A 13,060-nucleotide genomic window follows, 5' to 3' on the forward strand; every position below is an offset into this window, starting at 1 on the left:
AAGAGGACAATATGGTTATAAAATACCAGCAACCTTTGCTAAGGCAGATTCAAAATACCAGCCCTCCTGTTTTCCAGTTTTCGATACCAAAAAAAATGTCAATAAGTATCGATAAGGGCATAAATGGTTGTAAGTACGATCAGGGATTTGTCATATATTTTACTGGTAGGACGATATGTTGAACTCTTCTGATTTCTTGAGACTTTGTTTTCAAATGCTATATCAACGGACGCAAGTACTTCATGATCGCGTTGAACTGAGAGCCAACGTGCTATGTTGACATAATCGGCTTGTTTACACGTTTCGACGTTAATGTATTTAAACTAACATGATTGTTGTCAAACCATCAATCTTTGCCAGGCTTGTAGGTACCAAATTCAATCAGTTAAGCATATATTAATTAAACATTATTAATGACTATGATTGAAAATGCAAACATTAAAATTGTGAATTCAGTCTGGAATAAGGCCGGATCTCACATAGATTTAATATAAAATTTCACTTAAATCATTTCTTAAATTGGTTACATTTGCTGATTAATTTCTCTCGCTTCAATCAGATGCTCTTAAACAGAACTTATTTTAAACGTCAGCAGTTGTCGAGACCAACTGCTGAGGTTAACTGACGGTTAATTGTTCCATTGGGTTGAGAAAGCACATTTCACATTTTCTTTTAATATTTTCAAGGTAGAAATGAAGAACCCATTTTCACTACAGAATATAACAATTGTAATAATTAAAGAACAACATTAAAACATGAGTCACTCGTGGCTCGATACAATATCATATTTAGACTTACTCAAGTCTTCTGCCTTGCGTGTGAAGGGACATTAAACCTGTGATATCTACCAAATGCAATCAAACATGATCTAAGCTATTCGGGGAAACTGTTCATGACAGATATCTCAATCACTTAAATCAATAATCATGATTCTTGGAATTGTTTCTCCATTAACCAGTAAACTTATTTATAAACCTTTCTTGTTAGAAATTTGATTTCCTTAATTGATATCAGATCAAAACATAAAGTCTGGTAATTATTAAACATTTTGCTGGGTTATAAAACTGTTGAAATGACCTTGGAACGTATCCAAATAAAGCTACATTATAAGCTACAGTTGATTGTGAAATGTGGATTCATACGTTTACCGTTTTGGTATCAAATGTTACGCATGGTGTTCAGAGCAGATATACATTAATATATATCGTCCCATAGCGGTTGCTATTTATATAATCAAGTAGTAACCTTAGTTACGTGATATGCACATATTACAGACATCAACATTCTGCCATTTAATTTTCATTTTAGTTTTAAATTTAAAACATATCCTTCAAAACCGCATGTTCATGATAAACTATGTGATAGGCTTATAGTATATGCATTACAAGATCACATTTTTTTTTTAAATTTTCATAAGGTTAAAATTATCTTTCTAGGATTAAAAATGTTTTGAAAAAATCCACAATTTTACACAAGTTCTATAGGATGCTATGGATGCGCTTTAAGTAGTAGAATCCAAACATACTGTAGCCTATACCCTCATCTTTAAGCAATCAAATAATGAAATTCCGTAAATCACTGGCATAGTGACTGTCAGCATGGACATTTCTGTACCCTGCTGGGGAAGACATTGTAATAGGGTGTTACATAGTAAACATTCGCGTGCCTTTACGTTGAAATATATGGGTCTATGACAATGCGATGCACGTATATAACGTAACAGTAGCAATTACACGTCTTCGTATATACCGGATCTCAGTCCGTGAGTACGGATTGTCATTATGACGTATTTGTACCGCGTACGCTCATTTATTTAGTACGCGGTATATACGGTTTTAGCGGTATAAGAGTATATAGGCCTTATGCCAACATATATGTCTTTAATTTAGATTATGTATCGCGTCGATTAATTTATGTATTCATAGAGAAGAAACAAAACAGGTAAATTGGAAATAACTAGAAAGAGTAATAACTATATAAATATGGATATTCATAGATATACACTATAACACATTGTACGTGCAGGGGGATGTGAAGACGTCTGTGATGATAAAAACATTACAAGCAATGTTGTTACGTTTTTAGTTAAGTATGTGTTCTGTAAAGGGTGACTTATATATGTTATGCTGTAGACGGTTGAAAGACACTGCTACCAATGCAGGTTGTATTTTAATACCACTTTGGACTGAGGACAGTTAATGGTAGTGAACTTGAGGTGAACCAAGTTACTGTGTTGCGGATATGACATTAAAAAGAACATGTGTTGGTTGAGTTATTAGAAATTTATAGAAATAAATACATGGATTAACATTTACATTAAGGCTTGCACCGAGGAACTGACGTCATCATCTGTTTAGCCTTCAAAGAGAATTCCAGAGGTTTTAAGATACTTTAAATGTGAATATATTGAAATTTGGATTAGATATACAAATATTTCTATCACTCATTTTCATTCTTTTCTCGTGCATTATGGCACATAAGACGTGCTTAGAGTTGTCCATTAATTAGCACTGTGACTTTTACCCGAATTTATTGTGCTAAATACCGCTATATATGAATTTCACTTCAGAAAGGAACTTATACGCCCAAGAAACCAACTGTCAGTTTGCATTATTGGAACTTTTATTATTTGTACTTAGCCCGACTTCTTTTTATCAAAACAAAGACTATGTGGTCACGAGGGTATAACATTTGTATGCTGCCTAACACGATTTCCATACATGAATTCCGCCGTAAATGATAGTCTAGTCGATCTGTCAGTTATATTGCCATTGAATGTATAACAAAATGGCAACGTTCCATTACCCCAAATGCAGCTTACTACGGAAAGCGTCTATGTATTCCTAATCTAAAATCAAATTAGTCTATTTTTAACAGATGCTATTTGTAGATCAATCATTTCTTTCTTCTCTTTATATATTAACTTAATATCTGAATGAAACGAAACTTCTCAAGTCACACTTTAATGGGTGTTTTATACCTCTCTTCGCCAACCATGCATCCGTTTAAGACAGGCTGGTAAGGGCCTCAAGACTTTCAAAAGATTATAAGGAGGAAATTTACGACAATAGTTTAATAGGTTAAGACGGTTACTCTTCTTTTATCATATTGACTTTTACTCCCCATCTCATTCTTGACTTTTCCATTTGATGGCCATCATTTTCTGCCTTCTTTCTCTCCAGGCCATTTCCTTACGTAAGCAACCGTGTTCGTTATTTGTCAATGGTCAAATTGTCAAGCGCGTCTGATTTATATGATATAAATATAAACCGTTCCTTTACGCAGGTTAAGCACTTGTCAGATGCGCTAGAGCCACATGAGGTAATTAATTTGAAATCCTTGTGTTGGATACAAAGTTAGTGATATCACCAAAGCAACCTCTCTCTCTCTTCAGTCAGTCAGTTTTGATGGTAGGAGGGGGTTCCTAAGCAAGAGGTTTATGAATGTGAGCTGTCGGACGACTAAAAACAATAATACGAAGTAAGAGGTAACACATGTCGTTCAAACTGACAAGTGACTCCCAAATAATGGGACTTTAACTTTTGAACCGTAAAATTATATTTATTTATATATATATTATGGTGGCCAATACTCGACTGCTTGTGATCTATAGGCTGTGATTAAGGATATTTATTCTATATTACTTCCTGTGTTGAATCCTCATTACAAATTAACGATATAAATAGTACATTTGGTAATAACTATAGGCATTACACAGACATTTTCTCCTCACTTTATTTTCTCTGTGCAATCATTATAAATACTCTGTGACTTCATGATTACATAACAAGTTACAAATTTACCATATATTAAAGGGAAATCAAAATCAAACAAAACTGTTAGCAATCTGCTTATTTACTAAAAGAGCCTGTGTAAGAGAATGTGTAAAAGTAAGTTGGCCTGACGTTTCGATTCTAGCAGGATCTTCTTCAGAGGCTGAAAGGCAATTCAGAGGCTATTCAGAGGCTGAATGTCATTCAGCCTCTGATGAAGATCCTGCTAGGATCGAAACATCAGGCCAACTTACTTTTACACATATATCAAAGGCATAATATTGAAAACGATTGAAAACAAAAACACTTTATATACAGTGTGCGGAACAGAGACTACGACCGATCCTGATTTAATACCCATTTCAGATTGGTATTAATTTATGTTATTTATCTTGGATCACGTGACCATATAATAACTATTAAAACTCAGCTAATTCTTCATTTAAAGTTTTTTTAGTAAAAAAAAACACAAAGTACGATTTAGCACCCTCCTTAACTTTACCTAGAATACATTAACTTTAAACGCTATCGATATGAAAGATACGGTATGTACGAACAAGAAAGGTAAATAAGTCGTCGAAGTTTGTGGTGAGTATCCTGTCGTCAACTTGATACCAGCAGTATTTATTATTATTTATAAATATATATCTCTCCAACTCTGACCTACATCTGTCGATCGTTCTGAGCAGTATCAAAGGTTTAATTAGTTGTTTTATTGAAACAGGGTCGCATGAGAAGATGTTTTGAACCCTCGGGAAAGATAGGAAAGGTCGTCATACCGTTCTCTTTCCCTTCAATAGTACTTTTTTTTAGTTCGCCAGTCACCTTAATAGTTGTAAAAATGAATGTAGATCGGTTATACCTTAGTCAAGACTTTTCATTCTTTATCATTTTAACTCTCCTATTTTCGTCTGAAAATGTTATTCTGTTCTTCAGTTGAATGAACTACTTGTGAATAGTTTTATTCTCTAGTTATAGTAAATAGTTTTGTACAACGTCAGCTGAATAAGCTTAGACATACAGTTTTTTAAGAACTAGTTTTGAACTAGTTTTATTCTCCTATTATAGTAAATAGTTGGGTAGGCCTACCTGTTTATTCTTCCGTTGAATTAACTACTTATACCGTTATATCCATCGGTTGAATGAAACTATAGTTGGTTACATGAAACTTTACTCTTCAGTTGTTTTAACTACTTTTATACAGTTTTATTATTCAGTTGAATTCACTTGCTGTATACAGTTTTATTATTCAGTTGAATTCACTTGTTGTATACAGTTTTATTATTCAGTTGAATTCACTTGTTGTATACAGTTTTATTATTCAGTTGAATTCACTTGTTGTATACAGTTTTATTATTCAGTTGAATTCACTTGCTGTATACAGTTTTATTATTCAGTTGAATTCACTTGTTGTATACAGTTTTATTATTCAGTTGAATTCACTTGCTGTATACAGTTTTATTATTCAGTTGAATTCACTTGTTGTATACAGTTTTATTATTCAGTTGAATTCACTTGCTGTATACAGTTGTATTATTCAGTTGAATTCACTTGTTGTATACAGTTGTATTATTCAGTTGAATTCACTTGTTGTATACAGTTTTATTATTCAGTTGAATTCACTTGCTGTATACAGTTGTATTATTCAGTTGAATTCACTTGCTGTATACAGTTGTATTATTCAGTTGAATTCACTTGTTGTATACAGTTGTATTATTCAGTTGAATTCACTTGTTGTATACAGTTTTATTATTCAGCTGAATTCACTTGTTTTATACAGTTTAATTATTCAGCTGAATTCACTTGTTTTATACAGTTTTATTATTCAGTTGGATTCACTTGTTGTATACAGTTTTATTCTTCAGTTGGATTCACTTGCTGTATACAGTTTTATTATTCAGCTGAATTCACTTGCTGTATACAGTTTTATTATTCAGCTGAATTCACTTGTTGTTTACAGTTTATTATTCAGTTGAATTCACTTGTTGTATACAGTTTTATTATTCAGTTGGATTCACTTGCTCTATACAGTTTTATTATGCAGTTGAATTCACTTGCTGTATACAGTTTTATTATTCAGTTGAATTCACTTGCTGTATACAGTTTTATTATTCAGCTGAATTCACTTGTTGTTTACAGTTTATTATTCAGCTGAATTCACTTGTTGTATACAGTTTTATTATTCAGCTGAATTCACTTGTTGTGTACAGTTTATTATTCAGTTGAATTCACTTGCTGTATACAGTTTTATTATTCAGTTGAATTCACTTGTGGTATACAGTTTTATTATTCAGTTGAATTCACTTGCTGTATACAGTTTTATTATTCAGTTGGAATCACTTGTTGTATACAGTTTTATTATTCAGTTGGATTCACTTGCTGTATACAGTTTTATTATTCAGCTGAATTCACTTGCTGTATACAGTTTTATTATTCAGCTGAATTCACTTGTTGTTTACAGTTTATTATTCAGTTGAATTCACTTGTTGTATACAGTTTTATTATTCAGTTGGATTCACTTGCTCTATACAGTTTTATTATGCAGTTGAATTCACTTGCTGTATACAGTTTTATCATTCAGCTGAATTCACTTGCTGTATACAGTTTTATTATTCAGCTGAATTCACTTGTTGTTTACAGTTTATTATTCAGTTGAATTCACTTGTTGTTTACAGTTTTATTATTCAGTTGAATTCACTTGCTGTATATAGTTTTATTATTCAGTTGAATTCACTTGTTGTATACAGTTTATTATTCAGCTGAATTCACTTGTTGTATACAGTTTTATTATTCAGTTGAATTCACTTGTTGTTTACAGTTTATTATTCAGCTGAATTCACTTGTTGTATACAGTTTTATTATTCAGTTGAATTCACTTGCTGTATACAGTTTTATTATTCAGCTGAATTCACTTGTTGTGAACAGTTTTATCATTCAGCTGAATTCACTTGTTGTTTACAGTTTTATTATTCAGTTGAATTCACTTGTTGTATACAGTTTTATTATTCAGTTGAATTCACTTTTTGTATACAGTTTTATTATTCAGTTGAATTCACTTGTTGGTTACAGTTTTATTATTCAGTTGAATTCACTTGTTGGTTACAGTTTTATTATTCAGTTGAATTCACTTGCTGTATACAGTTTTATTATTCAGTTGAATTCACTTGTTGTATACAGTTTTATTATTCAGTTGAATTCACTTGCTGTATACAGTTGTATTATTCAGTTGAATTCACTTGTTGTATACAGTTGTATTATTCAGTTGAATTCACTTGTTGTATACAGTTTTATTATTCAGTTGAATTCACTTGCTGTATACAGTTGTATTATTCAGTTGAATTCACTTGCTGTATACAGTTGTATTATTCAGTTGAATTCACTTGTTGTATACAGTTGTATTATTCAGTTGAATTCACTTGTTGTATACAGTTTTATTATTCAGCTGAATTCACTTGTTTTATACAGTTTAATTATTCAGCTGAATTCACTTGTTTTATACAGTTTTATTATTCAGTTGGATTCACTTGTTGTATACAGTTTTATTCTTCAGTTGGATTCACTTGCTGTATACAGTTTTATTATTCAGCTGAATTCACTTGCTGTATACAGTTTTATTATTCAGCTGAATTCACTTGTTGTTTACAGTTTATTATTCAGTTGAATTCACTTGTTGTATACAGTTTTATTATTCAGTTGGATTCACTTGCTCTATACAGTTTTATTATGCAGTTGAATTCACTTGCTGTATACAGTTTTATTATTCAGTTGAATTCACTTGCTGTATACAGTTTTATTATTCAGCTGAATTCACTTGTTGTTTACAGTTTATTATTCAGCTGAATTCACTTGTTGTATACAGTTTTATTATTCAGCTGAATTCACTTGTTGTGTACAGTTTATTATTCAGTTGAATTCACTTGCTGTATACAGTTTTATTATTCAGTTGAATTCACTTGTGGTATACAGTTTTATTATTCAGTTGAATTCACTTGCTGTATACAGTTTTATTATTCAGTTGGAATCACTTGTTGTATACAGTTTTATTATTCAGTTGGATTCACTTGCTGTATACAGTTTTATTATTCAGCTGAATTCACTTGCTGTATACAGTTTTATTATTCAGCTGAATTCACTTGTTGTTTACAGTTTATTATTCAGTTGAATTCACTTGTTGTATACAGTTTTATTATTCAGTTGGATTCACTTGCTCTATACAGTTTTATTATGCAGTTGAATTCACTTGCTGTATACAGTTTTATCATTCAGCTGAATTCACTTGCTGTATACAGTTTTATTATTCAGCTGAATTCACTTGTTGTTTACAGTTTATTATTCAGTTGAATTCACTTGTTGTTTACAGTTTTATTATTCAGTTGAATTCACTTGCTGTATATAGTTTTATTATTCAGTTGAATTCACTTGTTGTATACAGTTTATTATTCAGCTGAATTCACTTGTTGTATACAGTTTTATTATTCAGTTGAATTCACTTGTTGTTTACAGTTTATTATTCAGCTGAATTCACTTGTTGTATACAGTTTTATTATTCAGTTGAATTCACTTGCTGTATACAGTTTTATTATTCAGCTGAATTCACTTGTTGTGAACAGTTTTATCATTCAGCTGAATTCACTTGTTGTTTACAGTTTTATTATTCAGTTGAATTCACTTGTTGTATACAGTTTTATTATTCAGTTGAATTCACTTTTTGTATACAGTTTTATTATTCAGTTGAATTCACTTGTTGGTTACAGTTTTATTATTCAGTTGAATTCACTTGCTGTATACAGTTTTATTATTCAGTTGAATTCACTTGTTGTTTACAGTTTTATTATTTAGTTGAATTCACTTGTTGTATACAGTTTTATTATTCAGTTGAATTCACTTGTTGTATACAGTTTTATTATTCAGCTGCATTCACTTGTTGTGAACAGTTTTATCATTCAGCTGAATTCACTTGTTGTTTACAGTTTTATTATTCAGTTGAATTCACTTGTGGTATACAGTTTATTATTCAGCTGAATTCACTTGTTGTATACAGTTTTATTATTCAGCTGAATTCACTTGTTGTATACAGTTTTATTATTTAGTTGAATTCACTTGTTGTATACAGTTGTATTATTCAGTTGAATTATCTAGTTGTAAACAATTTTATGATGTGCAGTTTTATCATTCATTTGAATTAACTGTTCAGTTGTACTAGTTCATAAGTCAATTCAGTTTCATCTCAAATGCGGCAAACTAGAACTACTAAGTCACCGCATCTGATAATGCAATCAGATACATCTCCGGTAATTATGAACGTGATAAATTTGACACCGCATTCATATTATCCCCTCAACTTGCCAGTATGCCTATATGTTTACATTATTATAACCATTGCTAAATGAACTGTTCATCTCGCCTTGCGTAGCGTGTTATCTTCCTTGTGTGTATTTGATACTGAGAACTATTCTAATTTGTTTGTCCACTCATGTGTAAGGAACACCACAGGGAGCTCATCCATTATAACCGATCGGTATTATATCCATATATGCTAAAAAGTCACCAGTTCTGGTCACCTAAAATAATAATGAGAAGAAGCATTCTACGACTATGTCTGAAGTAGACAGTCGTCAATATCTAAGAATAATAGAGAAATATCAGACCCTACAGAAATCAAGTACTTTAAAGCAGAAAATGCAAGTTTTAGAATACAAGCATTACCTATGATCTTAATTAATTTGTCTCCTAGCGTTCATTAACATCATTATAAACAAAAAGGCAGTTGTAATGTCTATAGAAAACAAGTGTATTTATATATATTCAAAGAGAAATTGAAAATTTCGAAACTGACTTTGGTGTTCAGATGTCGTATTGAGTTTACAAACGACAAAATATTACAAGTGTGATGAGATTGGCAGGAGGTACCCTATACAACATGACTCTATACAGTACACTATACAACATTGCTCTGTACAACACAGCACTCTATACAACATTAATCTTTGCAGCACTCCATACAACATGACATCATACAACGCTCTATTTTAATCCCTTTATGAAGCACTCAATATACAGCATGATCCACATGCCACCCTATTATTGCGAGTTCATTAACTCTTATGAGTAATGTAAACATACACGAAAATAAAACCTGTGATGCTAATTAGATCTTATAAACTGCAAATGGATGTTTAAAACCATAAAGTCAATTCACTCTGCTAACATGACTAATTTAATATAGTCTTGATAAAGTAAGAAATTTTAACTTGTGAAACTGCAACTTGACGTGGAAAAACAAAGACAGAGTAAACGTGTATGCACCTGGCTGCTCAAATTTAGTAATGTAGTTTATGGGACCCAAGGGACGCCGAATGGGACAGAACATAACGGCTCAATTTGACTATTGCAGCAACTGTTTACAAGAACAGGGAGTTGTCAGGAGGCAGGGTAATGTCTTGCTTTAAAAACAACAGCTCGTTAGTAGATGGTGCTGTCACGTGACCATTTATCATTATATTATTAATATATGTACATATTTATTGGTGATTAACACACATATTGGACAGTTAAATAACTCATTAGTGACACCAAATGATTTTGTCATAAAGTGAGATTTTTAAAGGATTTCAGAATGTTTCTTTATAAAACCTTCTTCTTCATCAGTTCAAGATAAAGTTACATGTTACAAACTGGTATGTATAACTTTAACAGACAGTCATGTTAATACTACGTCATTCTTCAACCCAAATTCAAATACACCGCCTTATGATTTTGATGTAGTAACAATATCTCATGTTACTCGTATAAGTTATGTCTTCAAAAGTCATGTTAAAGTTCCAAAATCAATTACCATCAGAGAACACAGAGAACATATCAATGTGATATTATCAGCAATTTCATTGCAATGTCATTCGTAACACTTTTACACATCTGCGCAAGTGTGTTTCCGATCACGTGCTCGTCCAAGCAAGATGAATCTTTTCGTCGGTTGGACACATCTTCTGTCGTAACTATTGAGTTACTATCCTGCTAGACTTCCTGGCGGCAAACTATTTCTTTCAGCTCTTACCATCAGGTGACAAATTAAGAGTGCGAGAACAATGTTAATGAGGAATTCTCTCATCTAGCGCTTTCTCAAGGGTTGGTCGAGGTTTATATATGCAATACGTATATGCAACGAAGTAATTCATCTTCTAAACAATTCGCTTCTCACTTGGTGGAAAAATTCCTTTCTCGTATTATTAAATAGGCTACATATATATATATATATATATATATATATATATATATATATATATATATATATATATATATATATATATATATATATATATATATATATATATATATATATATAAGTAATATGTTTCTTAGGGAGAGAGACTACAGGGGTTAAGTTTGTATTTGTTTCCCTTTTTAATAGTTCGATCAGTCGTGTTATTCAGAATCAAGGATTATCAGCGCTAATGAGAGACACGAGCCTTACTAGTATATTATTAGCAAAGAATTCGAATTTATTAATAAATAAATTACGTAGGATTTCTTTGCCGATCAAAGTTTAATGATTAGCTATATTGTTTTTTACTAAAAAGATACTTATTTACCACGGCCCGTTTTTATCTTGAATACTCCACATTTACTTGTACATCCTTCAAGTTTTTGAAGTTATCTCAGTAATCTCAATATGATTACAACGGTATCTAGCATATTAATCTCAACATGATTACAACGGTAAATAGCATAGTAGTATCAATATGATTACAATCTCGGCTACCTACACGGTTTCATGTTATTCAACATCCCGGCATAAAGGTGGAAAATAATTCCAGACAATCATAACAGGAAATCTAGACTACCTAAATTTTGTCGCTATTCAACAGCTCGACCAAACCTATAGATAGAGACATATTTAAACGTGGTGTATTTTCATTGGCTGGTCTATAAGTCGTCACTTGCTTCAAGGATGACGTCATCCCCTCCCTGCGGGGAGCCGAATATATTTCTCCATCTTATTTCAAGGTGAGATGATAGTATTGAAAGAATGATCTAAGAAAGATATTTGTGTTTGTCAGCTTGCCTGTGGCTCGTGTTCTGCTGAATGACATTATCTTACATAGCAATAAATATTCATTTCTTCCTATCATGATGTGACAACTGACAAATTTCACCATGGTCCTATTTTTATCTGACATTTTTAGGACAGTTTATATATATGTACATTTCGTAACCTAATTGTCACAAATCTTTTTTCTTTATAATATTTTTGATTTTGTTAGTTTAAATTGTTCGTTTGATGTCGTTATGTATTGTATTGAAGGATATTATGGGTAACGTATGGGGGAAAGCAATTACTTACTGCGGATAATGAATGAAGTCTGAATAAATCACTAAATGTAAATATATATATTGCAATCGACGAAATATACACAGACTTCTTTAATAGTCATACGTCTACGAAGTCCTATGCCTCGTTTACGATACGATTTAGAGTTGAACTAACATTATGTCTTCATAAATCGTTGGAGACAAGAGGAAAATTTCTTCTATACTTGAATAAGTCAAACATCTGTATTTGTGATAAAACTGAAAACTGTGCATTCATGAAGCCATTATATGATTAATGAAGACCTTTGCATAACTGACACCCATCTCCCGTTCTTTCATCAGCCTATGCCATCTCAATATACCTTCCTAATCATCTCATCTCGTACAAGCTATTCCAACGTGTATATCTAACACACACAAATTATTCCCACGAGCCCACTTCCTCAGACGTTTCTTCCGTGTTTACGAAGTTTTGATATAAGCTTGTGTACTGAGTACTTTTTATATAATATTTTCATGCAAACGACCAAAAAAAAAAAAACAAGACAAAATTAGTTTTAAAAAATGCGCATAAGTTTACTACTAAGTATCATTAATAGAGAAATGAACTTCATGAATTATTTAATACAGATTCTTAATTGGTACGCATTTTTAGGTTGTAATAACAAGACTATGCGCGATAATTAGTTGACCTTTCCTGTGTTGATAGGAGTAGTGAGGCGTAACGCCTCCTTTACAAGATGCTCAATCACGGAGAAATGGTCAGAAATTGTTAAAAACACACACATTTGTATCAATTAAAGAAGATTCGGGGCAATGACAAGCATTAGGTCTACATATAAATCATCAATTGAATTAAATGATGTTTTTGTTCTTTTCTACTTATTTAGTTTATAAATTTGTCGTAGAATCCGGGGAAAAATGAAAAACAAATCATTTCAACTTTCATTGAACACAAGTAGAGACAGAGATAAGAG

General features: G+C 31.7%; 1 protein-coding gene across 3 annotated transcripts in view; it reads left to right on the forward strand.

Annotated features, from left to right (window-relative positions):
- Positions 1 to 13,060, forward strand: part of LOC139963801 (short transient receptor potential channel 5-like) — a 189,437-nt gene that overhangs the window by 33,094 nt on the left and 143,283 nt on the right. The window lies entirely within an intron of this gene.

The sequence above is a fragment of the Apostichopus japonicus genome, chromosome 22, assembly GCF_037975245.1.
Source record: "Apostichopus japonicus isolate 1M-3 chromosome 22, ASM3797524v1, whole genome shotgun sequence".
Taxonomy (NCBI): Eukaryota; Metazoa; Echinodermata; class Holothuroidea; order Aspidochirotida; family Stichopodidae; genus Apostichopus; species Apostichopus japonicus.